The 20,733-nt window shown below is 34.1% G+C and overlaps 1 pseudogene; it reads left to right on the top strand.

Annotated features, from left to right (window-relative positions):
* Positions 1-3,039: 3,039 nt before the first annotated feature.
* Positions 3,040-8,070, top strand: LOC149568528 (sucrose transport protein SUC9-like; annotated as a pseudogene).
* Positions 8,071-20,733: the final 12,663 nt, after the last annotated feature.

Genomic DNA, 20,733 nt, shown 5'->3' with positions numbered 1-20,733 from the left:
CTTCATTCCAATAGTTTATTTTCATCTTTCTGTATGGCTTGCATCCACAACATTACCTTGTTGATTCAAGAGTCTTTTTCACTACTTTATTTAAAGAAGAAAGGAAGCTTAGCTTGCAAGTTTTCAAAAGAACTTCATTGTAGAGTTTGGAGCCCCAGTAATGTAAATAGTATGAGGAAACTATATGAAATGCATTGTTATAAGTTATACAAGCTTTCCTGGTGCAATCTAGAAGTACCATTTTAAGGAACTATTTCTCCAAAATAGAAAATGTAATGTAGTGATTCTAGCAGATGACATGCAAATGGGTATGCTTGTGTGGGAGAAAAAGAAGAAGAAAAGAAGCAGTTTGCTTTATCATCTCTGGCTAAAGATGCAGCTCATACTCTTGAAGCTGTGTTATATTCTCTCATAGATAGTCCTACTATAAATAATTATTCATTTTTTCCCTCATGCTTGTGCTTTGAATGATTAGGAGTAGCATGTATCGAATGTACTCATTAAAAGATACTTTGTCCTCAATTGAGGGACCATTTTTGTACAATTTAATGTGAATAGCACAAAAATTGTATTGCACATTTATCTGCTAGATGTTGGGTACGTTGATTTGACATAATAAATTAGTGGCTGCTAGTTCTGATAGATTCAAACTTGTGAAAAAAATTCTAGAAAACATTTTTACTATCCAACATAGTTAACCTGAGAAACCGGAAACTCCATGGATATATCCACACAACCTCTGTAAGTTTTTTATATGCATAGCTATGGGTATTCTATTTAAATTTTCAAACTTAGTGCCATCGACTTAAGTAGTCCTTGATATGTTCTACTAATAAGTCAGTGAGTCACTACTAATATGTAAGACATGGAAACAAATAGATTCTTATTATGTGTTGACGTATTTATTGCTTCTGGGCACTAACATACTGCAGATCTTTACTTTTGCATTAGAAACCTTGTGACTATTAAGCAGTACAAACTTAATAGTTTTACTACCTAGATCAGTGGGACCAAGAATGTTTTTGAGCACAAATCTAGGTTATTTCTTGATTTCCAACTCTTCAACTATTTTTTGTCAAATTTTCACATAACTCTTGTATCACTTCTAGTCCTCTAGGAAAATTCCTATTTACTTTGTGTTCTTGTGCTGTAACTTTTTAACCTAAGCCAAAGCTTTTTGATGTCTGGGTTTTAGGCTTGCATGCTTATCTATTTAGTGAGATGCATTATATGATCTTTTTCCTATTGGCATGATGAATTTTGAAGAATTCACTGGTTTAGGTCTAGCCCTTTTTTGTACTTCATTACTGCATTTGTAGAAATGTTTCTTTCATACTATTACTTGAATTTGTAATAGTAGCTTGGATAGTTATGGACATTTTAATCTATAAAATATATACCCCCACTTGGGTCTACTCACCATGTCATCATTCTAGAAAGTTAATTTACAGAAAGGTAGTGCATTGTAACATTGTGAGGCTTTAGTTTTATTTGTTGTTTTAATATAGAATTGCAAATAGACAATAGCTTGGAATAGTAAATAGTTTCTAGCTATTGCTTCCAAGTTCAATGACCCTTCTCATGTTTGTAGTTGTATCTAATTCCAAGCACTGCCCCATAAAAAATGATGTAATTTCCACATTTGAGTGGTATATGCCTTTTGCCATAAGATAGTCATCCCCCAACATAATGAACACTTTATGAACGATTTCATTTTTTTTGAATTTCATTTTTTTCAATCTATTCTAGGAAACTTTCCCCAAAAATACAATCATTGCTTTTGTGGCTTGAAGAGAGAAATTTGCCAACATTGTCAGTGGAAAGGTGGTATTCACTAGCCACCTCCAAGTATCCAAAAGCACCTTTGAATGTGGTATCCCTTTTGAGATCACAATTTCTTCCACACAAGATATCTACCACTCTGTAGAGGATTGTGAGCGATCCATTTTTGAGTTTGTATTTAACTTGTGTACTTGAGTATCTTCTCACCAATCCTTGGCATTGATTTTCCTTAGGTCCATGAAGGTCATTGCATGCATGCGATCCTTTGACTCGATGGCCACATTAGAAAGTTGGGTTGCATCCATGCTTCCCTATTTTTTTACCATAATATTTTGAAACTTTAAAATGTTGCAAGTAGGCTTGAGAGGATCTCCATCACTTTGTTAATTCTCCAGTAATACAATCTCCCCTAGGACAACATTTCTCATGATAAGACAATGTCCTTTCAAATGCAATTTTATAATTGTGATTGACTTTGGTAACTAGACCCGAGCACAACCTTAGCTTTTGCTATGTTATTGGCTCCAAGAATCGATTTCTATGTATTCAAATCTAATGTATCTTCTTTCAAGCTTGCTATTCCTCATTGAATACTAGAGATTGTCAAAATCAAATGTGTTTAAGCTAGATTTGAGATTGTGTTGGATAATCTTGCCACACATCTCAGATTTAAGTTTTGTGTTTTTTTGAAAATTATTTAGGATTGGGCAATAATAACCCAATAATCTAAAAGAATGCTATAGCAGTACGTTACCAACCATCCAATATTATTATTAATTAAGTGTAAACTTAGTCCCATCACAAATAAAGATACTAATAAAGATACTCATTGTATTCAGGTGATGTTTCCATCTCTAATGTCACCTATCATTATTTTCAGCAACTTACACATATTCATAAGGATCATATCACAAATCACACACATCGTGATTATAATGAGCACCTATCTCATATACAAAAACTTTCTCATACACATCACAGGTACAAAAGTTAATTAGCTTTCCATACATCACATATATAGTAAGTAGCTCCAATATACATCACAAAGACTATAGTGACCTACTCACACGTGAATCACAAGACCATATATATACAATCTAGAACCATTAGGTTCATGCAATAGTTAATGTTATTAGCATATCCGTCATTTGAAACCTCTTTTATCACCATAGTAATTGACTGAGAGTTTCATTGAAAAATTGTTGTTATTTGTCATACGAATACCAATTTTTTGGAGTTGGTGGGATTTTTTTAATCATGAATAGAAATTTTTGTGTGGGAAGAAAAGTGAAGAATGGAGTTCCTCTGAGAACTCTAGCAAGGTTGCATAAGTGGCAACAGGGATGCAATTTGGATGGGCTTTGCAGCTCTCCTTACTGATGCCATATGTGTAGGTTTTAGGTATTCCTCATACATGGGCTAGTTATATATGGCTGTGTGGCCCTATTTTTGGCATGTTTGTGCAACCAATAGTGGGGTATTATAGTGATAGATGTGAGTGCTCCCGGGGAAGAAGGAGGCCATTTATAGTAATGGGAGCATGCATTGTGGTAATGGCAGTTATGCTTATTGGATTTTTAGTAGATTTGGGATGTATTTTTGGTGATTCAATCTCATACAGGCCAAGAGCTATTACTATTTTTTTTTTAGGGTTTTGACTCCTTGATCTTGCCAACAATATGCTTCAAGGGCCTTGCAGGGAAATCCTCACAGATTTATTAGGTATGTCATGCTTATATTGTTTTGCTATTTGTTGCAATGGTATGTAGAAAGTTTATGTTTAAGATGATGGTTAAGGCCTTACTTACAACCTTTTTGAGCTACATTTCTTTTTCCCCTCTCTTTTTTTCAATGTCATCTTGTAGTATTGTTCAAGGTAATGATCAACTTGCAAACATTTGTCCTATGTTGGTGTTAGCTCCAATCCTGCTTGAACATGACCATTTATAAAAAATTTCCAACAAAAAGTACCATGTATAAAACAACTCAAATATTTAGAGAAAGAAACCTTTTTTATTAATGCAAAACTTTGACATTTTCCACCTCTCGAGGTTTTCAATCTTCAATGCCCAATGTTCAAGAATTTTCCATGAAGGGTTGTCTGGGAAAACCTCCTTAGCTTAGTCATGCAGAAAATAGACCTTAAAGGAAGTATATGTTTACAGAATGTCTCTGTTAAGATCAGCCATTATAGGATGGTGAGGTGATTAATTTTTAATCTATAGAGACTAATGTTTAGATTCATGAAACTATTACTGTATTAATTCACAATCAACTATATTTATTCCTTCAGAGAAAGTTTTACCTATGGGATATTTTTTATTTACCATTTACAAAGGGATGTACCAATTGGTTTTGCTTTCAAAAATTTCATCAAGCAAAATATTTCATTACCATAGCTCATCATAGGTCTTTGAAATTGTTTCCATACCACATTTAAAGAGGCTTTGGTTGAAGCCAATAATTTCCTATGGTTTATCATTAGATTTCATTAATGGTTATAGAGTTTTAAAATTTAGCTCTTGATGGTTGTAATTTGAATAATTATTCTCATCAAAGGCTATATCCCATTATCTTATGTCGAGCATTTCCTGTTAGGAGTGCATATTTCATCAAAGGCAGTGCTGGATAGGTTTGGATTTTTTATATTCTAGTGTGTACCCATTAAAGACTCCTCTACTGCAAATGCAGTTTCTTTTCTCCATGGAGAGACTTGCCAAAAAGAACATTGGTACACACTAGAAATTCTCTATGGACTATATCCTAGAAAGGTCTGATTTCTTTGCATTCCTTGGAGAGGGACATTGTCCATAGGGAATTTCACTCCAAGGAAAAATTTTTTCATTTTCATGGGCTAAGTAGTGCAAATTTTGAGGGAAGAATTCTAAATCTCCTTATCATTCAAGGACTCAATATAGTGTTTCCATGAGCAAATTTTGCTCTTCACAAATAGCCACAAGAAATTAAAACTAGGCAACCATAAATGAACTCTAGATTGTATTCTCTTGCTAAATGAAGGACTTTAATTTGATGAATGAAATATTCTACTAAATTCTAGTGCCTCTTGAAGCTCCACCCATATGTATTTCTAAATGCTTTTCCTTTGGCAGGAAAAAACCAAAGATGAACTAGGAGTGTCAATGCCTTTTTCTCACTGTTTATGGTAGTAGGGAATGTGTTGGGATTTGCAAGTGGTTCTTACAGTAAATGGTATAAAATTCTTTCATTCACAAGAATAGAGGTCTGTGGTGTCAGCTGTGCTAATCTAAAGTTTGCATTTTTTATAGCAATAATCCTCTTAGTGGTTGCTACCATTCTCAGTGTAATAGCCACCCCTAAAAAAAGATGGCCAAAGGCTCAAGTAGAAGCAAAAGCGAGGGCCAAGGCAGTGGGAGGTAAAATTCATAATCCAGTTGATGAAAATGATGAAGATGATGAGGAGCTGGAGGTTGATGAAGCAACCCAAGAGACATTCATACGGGAGCTATTTAGTGCTTTCAGAGATCTCCGTTCTCCAATGTTGCTTTTACTTATTGTAACTGCACTGACATGGCTTGCGTGGTTCCCCTTCTTACTCTTTGACACAAATTGGATGGGTCAAGAAGTTTATAAGGGAAAGCCTTTTGGTCCTGAACCTCTTCCAATTTTATATGATGAAGGTGTCAGATTAGGATCATTTGGCCTAATGCTAAATTGAATAATGCTAGGAGCAACTTCTTTGATGATAGAAACTATGGCTCACAGGATAGGCCCTAAATTATTGTGGGTAATCACAAACTTCATTCTGTGCCTTTTGCTTGCATGTACTGTTATCATCACCAAACTTGCTGAAAATCATGAATCTATACCTCCTCATAGTTCTGTTAAAATTGTAGCTTTGGTTGTTTTTGTAGCCCTTGGAGCACCTCTTGTGGTATGTTTTAGACCCTCCCCCTTTGATAGTTATCTTGGATGTTATGTATATACATATATAATTTCTAGTTTCTAGTAAAGCGACTAGTTTGATATTAAAGTATCATGGTAAGCTCTATTCTTTGTACTTTGGGTAGTTACAGTTTATGACTTTGATAAAGATTGATTACTTGTGACATTTGTAGGTAACATATAGTATTCCTTTTGCATTAACAACAACCTTTACTTTAGATTCTAGAGCAGGTCAAGGTAACTATTCTTTAATCAACTTATTTCCTTTTTAATGCTTTCACAATTATTTTGAACATTTCCAAGGTTGTCAATAATTTTCACTGTCAATTCAATCAACATATTCCCTCAAATAAACTTATTTTTGTTTTTTATTCTTTCATGATTATTATGAACATTTCCAAGCCTATGAGTAAATTTACTGCGAATTCAATCAACACAATCCCTTTTGAGTTTACTTTTGTAGTGCAACTATTTTTTGGTTTCAGAAGTACATGGTATATTTGAATATTTCTCTTGAGGGATATGAAGAAATGAAAATTATTCAAAATGTAGAATTAGCAGTTGTTGTATATTAGAGAGCCCATTGAAATTACTACTTCGACCACATAAACATTTATGCATAACTAAACAACTAACCTCAAATTGTCAAATACCTATGAGAAATGTTATTGACTTAGTAGATTAAATAAAGTAACAACATTTTGAAATCATAGCTATTTACAGTCAAAAATATCACTCACACTATGCTCTTGTCTGAAATATCTAGCTCATTTTTTTGATGAATAGTACAGTCTCTATTAATGAAATATTAAGTATTCACAAAAAAGGGTCGGGGGATACAAGGTCACCCTACAAGTTCGAGTAAGATTTGGCTAGAGATATCTAGCTCATTTCAATATAATAGTCTTCTGATTAACAGTTATCATCTAATTGGCCCCTTTGTTGTGATTTACAAGGATAGTGGCACTTATGCTTCTGAACTTGATGCAAACTATAGCTTTGTATTGCATGTCCTATTCTTGTTTAAATAATCGTAAAAAAGGGATTTTGAAAGGTTCCCAACCCATTTACAAAAATTAGAAAATATTTATAGATGGACAAGCTAGCAGAAACAATCACCCCGACTCACAAAAAGGGACAAAAGGAACAAAAATATTTGAGAATTAGATACAGCCAAGGGTCCTATCCACAGGATCATTGAGAGGCAAGTTTCCTTCCTATCTTTTCTCAAATTTTCTAATTGCCAATCTTGAATCAGGAGCACTCCTAATACACTTCTCATCAAATTTTGTTCTCCTTATATTCCTTTTTGAGGAATGTGAGGAATGTGAAATTGGAAACTCAAATGTGGGAGTGATAACATTTCTCCCGAATAATTTTGTATCAACCCTCAAAAAATTTCTACTTGCTACTAGCCTCATCTAAAACTCTCATATGGGCCAAGGGTCTCTTGTCATGGAACATTATTTTAGTCAAAGTAGAGAAATGTTCCTCCTTTTTTGGGCTTTGCAATAGTTTTCAATTTAACAAGTGAATTTTCTGCTAGTCTCAAAGATAACAACCATATTAAAAAAAAATTTGTGAAGTTTTATTATTGCCCTAATGTGGCGATTGAAAAGGATTCTGGCCCTTCTGATCATTCTGGCTATAGTTTTGTTCTCCATTGGAAAAAATTTCTTGGATCTATTTAAGTGTGCTCTAAATATATGAATTGGCCTTTTCACAAGATTGGTTGTGAATACAATCTTAATATGTTTTCTGACATTTTAATGCTTTGAAGATTTAGTTTTAGATTATTTTAATTTTTCTCTATTGCTTCATGCTACATAGTTTATAATTTTAGTTACTTTAATTATTAGGTTTCCTTGGCCTTTTGATTGGGTAGTGAACTTGCAGAAGTTTTATGTCTCATTGATTTATCGTGGTATTTTATTGATAAAAATTGATACAAGTGTGTGTTTTTACCTCGATTGAAGTCAACATCATATTTTCAAATGAATAAAGGTATAATCATTTAAAAATTTCTTTTGTCATTTCAAGACTATCTATGGGATTTCTTAATCTTTCAATTGTCATTCCACAGGTAAATACTTAAATTGTTTGTCACATATAATTTCTTCTCTACCACCCAATCTTTTTGTCAGATCTTCTATACAGTTTATTGTATTGCTTCACTAGATTATTGTGTCTATAGGAAGTGGACCATGGGATGCACTATTTGGAGGTGGAAATCTCCCTGCATTTGTGTTGGCATCAATTTTTGTGTTGGCTGATGGAACAGTAGCTCTTTTTTTGCTACTCTCACCACCTCCTGAATTTCATCCTTCTCGCTTGCTACAAACTAGTAGTTCTCCCATTCCTTGATGATCCCTGATATCATCACTTTACTTCAATGTCATCAAATGTCATTTTTTTGGACCGACTACATCTAGCACTCAATAAAAATTTTGTTCCTATGACCCATCCCTCACGAGCTTGTGAGAATTCATAATGTTGTACAAGTAAACTTACAAAAAAAATTTGTTTGTCAAGATATAATATATCTACCCAAGATTAATGAAATTTTCTAGTTTTACCATGTGTCTCAAACTGAATGATGTTGATTCTGCAAAATATTATTAACAAAGGCAAAATAAATAGGCTGGTCTCACTTCAGTAGGCTCAATCACTTTTTATCTATGAAGTAATGTACAACTATAAGTTGGTTATTAGAATGTAGAAAAGAATATAGAATGTAGAATATCGGTATAATTTTCCATATTCTTTTCTTTTAGTTATGCTAGAGTAACTTTACACAATTAAAATTATACAAGGGAATATTTAAAACTTTTAGATGAGATACCAATGATGTTGTGTCTTTCATGGCTAGCCAGGCATTTTAATTTCAAAATTTAATGTATTTATTTGCAAATGTTTTCATTGTTTTAGTTAAAATTATACAAGGTAATATTTAAAACTTTTAGATGAGATACCAATGATGTTGTGTCTTTCATGGCTAGCCGGGCATTTTAATTTCAAAATTTAATGCATTTATTTGCAAATGTTTTCAATGTTTCACTTAATTAATGTATTAGATGAACTTTGACTTGGCTCAATGAAGTGTTATTAAGTATGATTTCAATCATTAATGGTGAATATATCCTCTAGATTAGGTGTGATGTGGTTTGGCATGAAACATCCTTTGTGCTTTGTTTCCATTGTTAGGAGGATTGGTGATATTCTTCCTCAACCAAGGCCAAGGACACGGAATGAGCCTCTAAGCAGAACCTTTAGTCCATCCATCTAGTGATTGACATACTTGACAAGGGAAGACCATTACTATTGCATCTTCTTAACAAATTTATATGGAGATTAATAGAAGAATACTTGCATACTAGTTACTTTCTATTATATTCTTTATTGCTATTATTTTATACATGGATTCTTTTCTAATTCAAACTTTATAGTATGATTTCCTTAATTAATATTCATTCTTATTTGTGCTCCATTCATGTCCTTTTTGGTTAGATTTCTTATTCTTCAATTCTACTTGATGCTATCTACAAATGAACCACCTCTCTTTTTATATCCCTGATTGTGGGGAAATGTTACATTTTTCACTAGTATTGTCTCATTTTGAAGGATGCATCTCCTTATGATCAAGCAGTGGCTTTGAATATTGTCTATTTAATCTTAATCATAGTTCATGAGGGATCATAGACTGTATATGCAATTAAGTAGTAGTTGATAATTATATTTTGTTTAAACCAGTAGCTGGCATTAATGTACCATTTAGTTGTAGTTGGCCCTTGTTAGAATTTTACTCAGCCTTTCATACTAGCATCTACCCTTTTTCCTTTCTTAGTAGGGGCTAGCCTCTTACAATGGATTGCTATTAAATTTAATTGCAATGCCTAGTTTTTATATAATTATAAGTCTACAATTTACAGTAGGGACTTGACAAGAAGCTCTTGATTATAGTCCTAATCTTCCTCAACACCTTACTCGTCAAAAGGTGACTGAGGATTTCCTTAATGCAAAATTAGCTGGTATAAATGGGTTTTTTGGTAGCAGGCAAGTTTTCTCAATTTCCTTCACAACCACAAATATGAAATAATTAACAAGTTCAACTCAATTGTCGGAATACTAACTAAACTAAGGACTATTGACATTTGCATCTGAACTATCCAACTAGCTTGAGGGCTTCCTTCCCTGCAAAGGTATTGTGCAAAATTGCAAAGACTGAAGTTAAAACTGGATGACCATAAATGTTAGAACATGCCCTCTCCATTTACATCTATTTCTCTTTGAGTACCAAAGTGTGCAAATTTAAATCCCATTGAACAGATGCCCACTAGAGATGATGAGTCAAGCTTAAATCAAAGTGTTCAGTCAAGTTTTGAATTTGTTAATTGTCTCGGAACCATTCAATTAATTCTCAAAATACATCTAATCAAATGGCTAACGTAGATAATGAACAAAGAGGAAGGTCTCTATATTGTTGCAAATATTATGAATTTGAGGTATACTTTAATTGTTATTCAGGCATTTGATTCTGAAGTTGGCTCATTCATAATATTTCTCCATCACAACTATTCCACTTTTTGCATTGTCATATTTAAGATTCATAAAGATAGATACAGTTTCTAGCTCAAGTGATTTATCTTTAATACGCATGCTATTCTTATTCATTACTGGCAGAGTGACATCGATCAAGCATCTAATGGGATGGATCAAGCATCTAATTCTCCTAGATAGTTAGCCGGATAAATTTGCAACTAATTTACTAAGTTTCATGTTAAGATTGAATTCCTTATAGCTATTATGCTACTCAAATTCTCTACTTCAATCTTGAGCATATTTTGCTAGCTGCGTGGTATTTTTCTCGAGGGCTGCTTTTGTAGATGCTTTCCATTTAATATATATTGCAACATTTGGGAGCATATTTTACTTTTTGTACTTTATAATATGAGGGTAGATTTTTGGATTAAATATCAACATAATGATTTTCAAGGACATAAAAAAAATGAATATGCTCATACGTGCATTAGTAGTATTGAAGCTATTTTACAAGGCTTAGATTTGTAATTGGAATAGCTACAATATGTAGGGTCTAAAGCAGGAAGTGATTATAGATCTTGTTGGACAATGTCATACTTAAAAGTAGCGCATGATGCATCTTGTCAATACAACTTCGTAAGTTACATTTTCTATTTATGATTTTCATTTGGAATCCATTGTTTTAGTTCTGAGATGAATTTGGTAAAATTCTTTTTGAAATGAGTGAAAAATCTAAAATACTAGGGTGTCCTTTGTAAGTTATTATGTTGAAACATTGTAATCATTTTAAATGCTAACTTTCATCGGAGACATTGTTATTATATTTGAACACTCATATTTTTGGTTTGGATCAGTAATTACGTCAAGAACTTGGGAGTGAACTATTGTAATTGGTAGCAGATAGCACCACCATATTTTTTACATTTCAATTTTAGCAACAAACGTAGTACTTAATCAAAGCATGACATTAGGCACTGTGAGGATCTAAACAAATAGAGGAAAATTGTTGGGTCTGGACTCTGGACTATTGGCTATGATCAACAATTGGTATAGTTGAACTATTAGATCTTACAGAAACCATGGTTAAAAATAAAATTAAAGTTGGGGTTAAGCTACATGAGGTTCTCAGAATGAATGTAAACAGTTAATTCAATAGAGAATCTTCAGAAAGGGTAATCCTTAATTGACCTTGGCACATGTCAAACAAAACAAGCTCAAATATGTTTTATTTCATGCAGCATACCATCAATCTGTTATTCCAGGGGAAAATATGAATATTGTTTTAGAGAACCCAAATAAATAGATTTTGAAAAGGCAGAAGATCATCAATGGTAAACAGGCTCAAATAGAAAGTCAATCCTTAAAACTAGCTGCTATTGCTCTTTCTCAGACAAATTTGCGAAAAGCAAAAGTAAATTCGCAATTGAAGGTAACAACTAGGAACACAAAATTATTGGATTTTGCATGCCTAAAAAATATAAGGCATGCAGTAAGACTATTTTAAGCCAAAAGTACATAAGTGAAGCAAAGAGAGAGACGAAAAATAACAAGAGAGAGCTTATGTGTAGTGTCATTCCACACAAACAGGGACATGTGCTACGGAAAATCACACAATTCTAGATAATAATCCATCTTCATTAGATATGTCTTCAACTGCAAGCTAGTTTGTCAGTTTCAAGCATGTGCTGAAGCCGATAGCATAGAATACTCAACAACATCTTCTTGTTTCTTTTACAACAGATAATAAAGATGAGGCAGTGGAAGTAAGTCTCAAAGCTTCAAAAGTAAACATAATAGATTCAAAAGAGAAGCTAAAAGTAGAAAACCAACTCCCTGAGATACATAACTCTTATAACCTTCAAGCTATAGGCAATTACATAAAATGGGGAACACCCAATGCTGAGCTGCCAACATTGCATGCTTCACTTTCAAAAAATGGTGCAGGCATGCCATTTTAGACTAAAATAGATCAAAATGGTAATTTTATGAATTCCTCTAACTCAGGAATATATCCAGACGTGGTTGAATTGGACAATGACATGCTTGGGGCTATTATGTCAAGAACAAGCCCCTCTACATTTCCTTCACATGTTTCAAATACCCAAATTGTTACTTCATCATGTTTCAGCAATACCAACATTGGTATTCCACATCATTTCAATATGTTTAATCTAGTATGTTCAGATGTAAACATTATGTCTGGCCTATTGAAACCACTGGGGATGTCTGAACAAAATAGACTATTATGTAAAATACAAGAGTATGTTGACAAATCAAAACTTTATGTATCCTCATTTACTAATGCAGATTAGCCACTTTTTGCTTCCTTCGATTCTTCAGTTAAAAAAACTTGATCACTTAATCTTGAATTCCAGACGGAGGTTTAAAAGAAGAGATGTGATGAAGTGTCATTTTCAAACTGTGGGAATTATTATCATATGACCAATTTGAATAGTTATAATCCTCTTATAGCTTGGAGAAAATGGATGATGGATGTTTTCCACAATCCATATAACCACACTGGACAATCCAAATTGTAGAAAGGTTTTTCTTGTCCAAATCTTTACCAACCCATTGAACATGCTACAATTTTGAACTAGAAGTGGGCAGCGAGTGGTGGATAATTTTTCATTTTTTATCCAATGAAAATCAGTTAATGGAGAAGGATCTTGTTCATTACCAATAATTTTTTGTGGACAAATTGGGTACCTAGCATTTTGAATTTTACTTTGTTTAACCCATTTATATCCTACAGTTTCAAATCACTAATCATTGTGTCCCCTTACCCAAGGCAGAGAGCTAGAGAACCTTCACTTAAGTGAAACCAACCTACTTGAAGTATTCTCTATGTTCTCGCCATTTTTTGATTGTACAGAGATAGAGGGAAACACAATTCTTTTTTATCGATTGAAACTAATAGCAATGGATTTTCAAATTTTATTTACTCAGCCAATTGCCAGGCTATTTGTTTATTCATTTGGAACTGTCTTTCTCAGGCTTTCTTTGTTTATCCAAAGGCTCGATCATGACTACTAAAACTCTCTATTTTCTAAGATATGCTATTTCGAATTTGAAACTTGATTATGTTTCCTGTAATTCTTTTTTAATGCTTCTTACCAACCATTAAGATGGGCTAAGAAATCGTACAAAAATTTAAAAATCTCACATTTGTCACGAGTTTTTTCATTTAAATTATTGTGGGGATAATCCTAGGCCAAAAAGATCATGAGGAGGCTGAGCATGGAAATCTCCTATTACATGAGATATCTACTCTAGAAGGTTTTCTTTTTCTTTTATCATGCCTATCAATAAGACAAGTGATAATGTAGATGATGGTTGTGGGTGGAGATAACACAAACGCAATACGCATCAAACAGACATTTCGTATCAAAATGTTCTATATACTACAATACTTTAACTCTCATTAATATATTAATTGTACAACTATTATATGTATTCAGAATGTTACAAAATTCACCTTATCTGGAATGTTACATTCACCTCGGTCTCCATTGTTTGATCACTTAGGCCTACAAACAACTAACTTGATTGCTTTAGTTTACTTTCTATTTTACATAATAAAAGTCTACATCTTATGTTCATTCAAATTGAATGATGTGCTCCTAGATAGTTTCAAACTATTTTCATGCTCAAGGTATGTATTATTGTCTCTTGCAGAGGCTATGTGACAAATATTCAAGAAATAGATATAAGTAAGTGTTGGCCTTTTCCTCTGCATTTACTACAAAGAAGAATGAGGAAAAAGATAGTCCCTTTACTTCCCCCTCTTGAAGTGCCTACATTTAGATATTGGCAATGCATAGATTGTGTTGTTAGTGATAACTTGGATAGTTTACATGAAATAAAGAAGGTTCAACAATAGTTAGATGACTTGATGAATGCAGCAGTTAGAAAGACTGAGATGCAAAGAATCTCAGAAGCTCCATTATGTAGCTCACAAGAATTGAAGGCTCCAGCTGAACCAAACCTAGAATTTGTGGATGATAAGAGGAAAGTACACTACCAAGACATTTCACATCAATCTTTACCACAAGATAAGTTTGTAGAAGTATGTTTCTTTATGGTTGTCCTCTGAACCTTATTTATTTTGAGCTTTATTTTCTTTAATTCTTTTTTAGTATAGATCAATCATTTTGTAGCGAGTATCTAGATGTCATAGTCATTAACTCAGGCTTCTTCCAAAGTGATTAAAAATTGCATCCTCTTGACGGTTATGCAAGATCCCTTCTTCACATTCTCCCAATGCCTAAAATTTTACTGTACTCACTGTCACAAGAAATGACTGACTTTTGACATTTAATAGTGATCTCATAGGTCATAGATATTATATTAAGACCTATTCTTCTTGTTCAATATAAGATAATATGAATAATAATGAGATGATGCTTTCTCCAATTACTATGAAAACTTAAATTATTTATTTATCTTTGTATATTTTTCTACATGAGTTTAAGCTATGGACATTCTTCTTTTGTTTGCGACTTTTGTTTACTTTTGATATTGGGGAAGTAACATATGTGGCTATTGTTGGTACCTTAGGCTCCACTTCTTTGCTAACATCGTAGTTTCTAAGTAGTGGAAATCTTCCCTTATGGTTTACAAAATTGTTGATAAACCAAAAAAAAAATTGGTAGCGTCTGTTTACAATTTATTTTTAAGATAAGTTGGCCTCACAAACTCTAAGAGCCCTTTTAGAAGGATTTATATAACACACTAAACAAGAAAAAAAAGGTGCTTTTCAATTAGAAAAATTTACGGAACAAATGGATGAAAAAGATTCTATTATAATGTTAGGGAGATGCATTCAAATCCTAAAATTGAAAAGTATCTTTTTATTGGCATTTATCTAGGAAGAAAGAATGGTGATAGAACTGCTTTTTGAGCTTTTTGAAAAGAAAGTACACGAGGAAGAGCTTGTGCAAAATGGATCAGAGAAACAAGAAGCTTCACATCTAGAGGATGATTTACTAAAATATTTGGCACATTTTATGGCTAAAAGTCAAATTGAACGACCTTCAACAGCACCACGGTCTCGCAATCATAAGAAAATTCAGTTTCTCATAAAATCAATGGTTCAGAACAAAGAAGCTGAAGATGGTAATTGTTTTGTGATAGAAAATAAGTCTAATGATCCAACTCAGTTTCACAACAATCAGTGTTTGAAGGATATTATTAATTATTATATAGTTTTAAAAAATAAAATTAAAGAACACAATGCTTCTCCCCATAAAGTGCAAGTTAAAATGTTGTTTTAAAAAACACACTTTTTATTTTAAAATAAAAAATTTGATTAATAACTATGGATACAGATCAACTTATATACACCCACTGGCATTGTTAATAGTGGAAGTTCTTTATATTTCTCTTAGATTTTTATTTCAAATCAATACATAGGAAAGGAAAAAGGAAAGGAGGTTTTATAGTCCACGACACTATGCCTACCATGGTATTCATATTTTCTCCTAGAATAATAGATTGATTTTTCTTTGTGGGCACTTGATGAGTGAACTTAGAGTCAACTTGGCAAGCATACTTGAACAGACAACTTGGTGACATGACTTGGTGGGGTGACTTAGCGAGTGCACCTGGCGAGTGTACTTGAATAGTCAACTTGGTGAGCTGACCAAGTGAGCTGACATGGTGAGTGGGCTTAGAGAAGCAACTCAATGGGCCAACTAGGCAAGCACACATAATGAGCCAAATTACCAAGGCAAGGTGGTAAAACCACTGGGTGAGCCAACTTGGTGAGTTGACTTAAAGAGTTGACTCGTTGAGGTGACTAGGTGGGGGTGACTTGGTGAGTTGAACTAGAGGGCAGACCTGGTGAGCGAACATAAAGAGCTGACTTGGTGAATGTACTTGAATTGTCAGCTTGGTAGGTTGACTAGGAGAGTCGACCTGGCGAGCTAACATGGCAAATTGACTTAGAGTGGCAAGTTGGTGGGGCAAGTGGGGGTGACTTGCTAAGCTAACCTAGAGAGTTTTCCTAGGGGGTGGACTTGGTGAGCGAACTTAAAGAGTCAACTTGGTGAGCATACTTCAATTGTCAGCTTGGCGAGCTGACTTGGGGAGCCGGCCTGATGATCTAACATGGTGAGTGGGCTTAAAGTGGAACCTTGGTGGGGCAAGTTGGCGAGCCAACTTAGCGAGGCCACTTAGAGATGTGAAATGGTGAGCTAACTTGGTGAGCAAGCTCGATGAGCAGACCTAAAGACTGACCTTGATGAGGCACTTTTGTGGGGTGACTTGATGACTAAATTCAAAGAGTTAACTTGGCGAGCATACTTGAACAGTCAACTTGGTGGGGCAAGTTGGTGAGCTGACAAAGCGAGTCCAATTGGTGAGGCAAGATGGTGAGGGTACGATGACTTGGTGTGCTAACTTGGTGAGCGGACTTAAAGACTAACATTGATGAGGCACTTTGGTGGGGTGACTTGATGAGCGAACTTAAAGAGTCAACTTTGTGAGCATACTTGAACAATCGACTTGGTGACATGACTAGGTGGGTTGGCTTGGTGAGTCGACCTAGTGTGTGTACTTCAACAGTAGACTTAGTGAGCTGACTAAAAGATTCAACTCATTGAGGTGACTGTGTGGGAGTTACTTGGCGAGTTGACCTAGGGGATGGGATTGGTGAGCAAACTTAAAGAGTCAACTTGGTGAGCGCAGTTGAATTGTCAACTTGGCGAGAGGACTTGGGGACTTGGTGGGACATGTGGGCAAGCTGACCTAGTCAGGCGACTTGGCAAGCTAACTTGGTGAGCAGATTTAAGGACTGACCTTGATGAGGCACTTTGGTGGGGTGACTTGATGAATGAACTCTAAGTCAACTTTGCAAGTGCACTTGAACAGTCGACTTGGTAAGCATACTTCAATTGTTAGCTTGGTGAGCTGACTTGGGGAGTCGACTTGGCAATCTAACATGGTGAGTGGGCTTAAAGTGGCAACTTGGTGGGGCAAGTTGGTGAGCTGACTTATCGAGGCCAATTAGAGATGCGACATGGCGAGTTGACTTGGTGAGCAAGCTCGATGAGCAGACCTAAAGACTAACCTTGATGAGGAACTTTGGTGGGGTGACTTGATGATCGACTCAAAGAGTCAACTTGGTGAGCATACTTGAATAGTTGACTTGGTGGGGCAAGTTGGCAAGCCGACTTAGCGAGTCCACTTGATGAGGTGAGATGGTGAGTCGACTTGGTGTGGTGACTTGGTGAGCTGAATTGGTGAGCAGACTTAAAGGCTGGCCTTGATTAGAGATTTTGGTGGAGTGACTCGATGAGTGAACTTAAAGAGTCAACTTTGTGAGTGTACTCGAACAGTCAACTTGGTGACATGACTTGGTGGGTTGGCTTGGTGGGCCGACCTGGCGTGTGTACTTGGCTGACGTGCGTTGGTGGAAATTTTGACCAATGAAGGTGGAAATTTTGATCAACAAAGGTAGAAAAAAATTCAAGTGTTGGTGGAAATTTTGACCAACAAAGGTAGAAAAAAAATTAAGCATTGGTGGAAATTTCCACTAACAAAGGTAGAAAAAACCTAGGCGTTGGTGAAAATTTTGACCAATGAAGGTGGAAATTTCCACCAACAGCTAGGTGTAAATTTTTTCAGGCATTCTATAAAATAGTTCACATGTCTTGCTTATGATATGACATTTTGCATGCATCTTGCACTCTTTCTCATTCGACTAATGATGGATTATGTAGAGTGATCTGAAATCATGATGCTAAAAAACACACAATCAAATCCAAAATGAAGTTGCACTACAAATGGATTGTGGAAATTCGATATTGGTAAAATTGCATGCATGTCTACCAGGACAATCACAACTTAAACATATATTTATCTTGGTAGACATGCATGCAAAATTAACAATATCAAATTTCCACAATCCATTTGTAGTGCAAGTTCATTTTGGATTTGATTGTGTGTATTTTGTAGAATCATGGTTTTAGATCACTCTGCGTAATCCATCATCAACTGGATGAGGGAGTGTAGGATGCATGTAAAATGTCATATCATAGGCAAGACATGTGAACTATTTTATAGAATGCCTAGAAAAAATTTACACCTAGCTATTGGTGGAAATTTTCACCTTCATTGGTCAAAATTTCCACCAATGCCTGGGTTTTTTCTACCTTTGTTGGTGGAAATTTCCACCAACGCCTAAAATTTTTTCTACCTTTGTTGGTCGAAATTTCCACCAATGCCTAAATTTTTTTCTACCTTTGTTGGTCAAAATTCCCACCTTCATTGGTTGAAATTTCCACCAACGCAATTTTTATTTTCTACCTTTGTTAGTCAAAATTTCCACCTTCATTGGTCAAAATTTCCATCAACATAAAAAAAAATGTCTACCTTTGTTGGTCAAAATTTAGACCTTCATTGGTCAAAATTTTGACCAATTCCTATTTGAACTTGGTTAATGGCTTTGGTAGGTTTTCGACCAACTAATGAGCTGGTCAAAATTTTGACCAAAAAAAATCGACGAATGGGTTGGTCGAATTTGGTCAAAATTTGGGTCAAAAATTTGACAAATAAAGGTCGAAAAATGAACCCAAATGTACTAGTGGCAGCAATAGTATGTAGTACTGCTACTGCGACCATAGCTAGCCTACGACCGATAGTTCTTTAATAAGCCAAATGGGCTATAAACACAATGTTGTATATATTTTTTTAAAATTATGATTTTAATTTATTAAAATTTGTTAATAGTGATTTTTAATATATTTTAATTTTTAATTGCTATTTTAATTAATAATAATTATTAACAAGTTTAATATTATTTAATAATATTTTTTTAATAAGATTTATAATGTGAACTACATTATTATTTAATAATATTAATAAATTTTATTATTATTTATAATGTATTTAAATTTTTTATTAATAAAATTATTGATAATTTTATTAAATATTAAATAAAAATAAATGAGTTGGATAATCATTAATCAATTTAATTGTTTTTTTTTTAAATATAGTTTAATTAAATTAATGATGGATTAGTTAATATCAAAATTGTAGATCTATTTTAATATTATTTTTAATAATATTGTTTAGATCGAAATTACTTATTTTTTTCAATAAGTTAAATAAATAACTTGCCTTTTTAGATCATTTTAGAAAATAGATTTAAACTAAGTTGGATAATTGACTTTCATTCAGATATGGAACATGGGTAAATTGTAAGGGGTTAATTACGAAAACTTATTACTTGAGACATACTTAAAACTAGAACTTAAACCTTACATTAACTCAACAATATATTATTAGTCATAACGATGTGATGATTTTGTTTTCTATGTGACTATTTTGTTGTCTATGCTTTGGGGGTTTGGGTGCTCCTAGAGTGTTGACCAGTTTAGGTTGTTACCAGAGGCTCGAGGTTATGTGAATGTGATTCTATGATGATTTGTTCTCAATCTTTTCAACGCAACCAAGGTAATGTGATAGTATGCTCTATGATGAATTATTTGTTTGTTATTGCTTTCCAGTTTCCTTGTGTGAAGCTGAGGTGTATGTATATGAGATACTTGACTTAACCATTTTCAAGTCTCGATTAGTTATATTTGATAACCATTTTTGAATCATTGATCAGTTATACTTGGGTTACTTTCAGTCACTTTGAGAGGGCTAAGATGTTTTGGATGATTTGTTCTTGATGATGTCATGTTGTGACATGTTTTGACTTGACCATTTTGGAGTCTTCGATCAGTATTGTGATTTATTATTGGGATACTTTTTGGTTGCACATTGGAGAACCATTGGATATTGTGATTTATCATGAATGCCTATAGTTGTTGATAGAGAACTATTGTGATCATTATGATTATTATTTGATGCTTATCAGTTGCTTGTCGAGAACTGATGTGATTATTGTGGGTTATATTTATGATGCTTCCTGTCACTTGTATAGGACTGGGGTGATTTTATTATAATTCTTTGATTTTTGATTTCATAAGCCTAGGGTAGTTTATTTATGTGTAGTGTCAAGAAGTGGCTTGCAATGGGGGTCGGGGCCTTAAGAGGCTACTTGGAGAAACCCATTGTAAGTTGTTTTAATAACTGATAACATTTACACTAAATGGGGATTGAAATGGACCTAATAAGATAATTGTATGTTCTCTCCCATGCCTTGAGTGCTATTATAGACTAGGATGGGGTAGAGAGAATGCTTGTTTTTGACCTTCCATTCTGTAGTATGCCTCGTCAGTACGAGAGGATACTAGTGGTCGTAGGATCACAGGAGACCCAGGATTCCTAGGGGATTGCTCTGGTAACTTCTACATCATTTTTGCAATGACACTTTCCCACTTACATAGTAGGTTTCCTACATGTCTTTGTGGTGCCTCTGGGTCTAGATGTCGATCTATGTGTTGGAACCTTTGAGTTAGTATACTTTTAGGATCTTCTAGACTTAGAGAGTTTTTTGTAATTATGTGATTTGATATCTTGTTCAGGACTTGAGAC

This window comes from Cupressus sempervirens, chromosome 3, assembly GCF_028749045.1.
Source record: "Cupressus sempervirens isolate cs-2001-9-10 chromosome 3, ASM2874904v1, whole genome shotgun sequence".
Lineage (NCBI taxonomy): Eukaryota > Viridiplantae > Streptophyta > Pinopsida > Cupressales > Cupressaceae > Cupressus > Cupressus sempervirens.
Note: the sequence above shows the minus strand (reverse complement) of the source record. Positions and strands in the feature narration are given on the sequence as shown.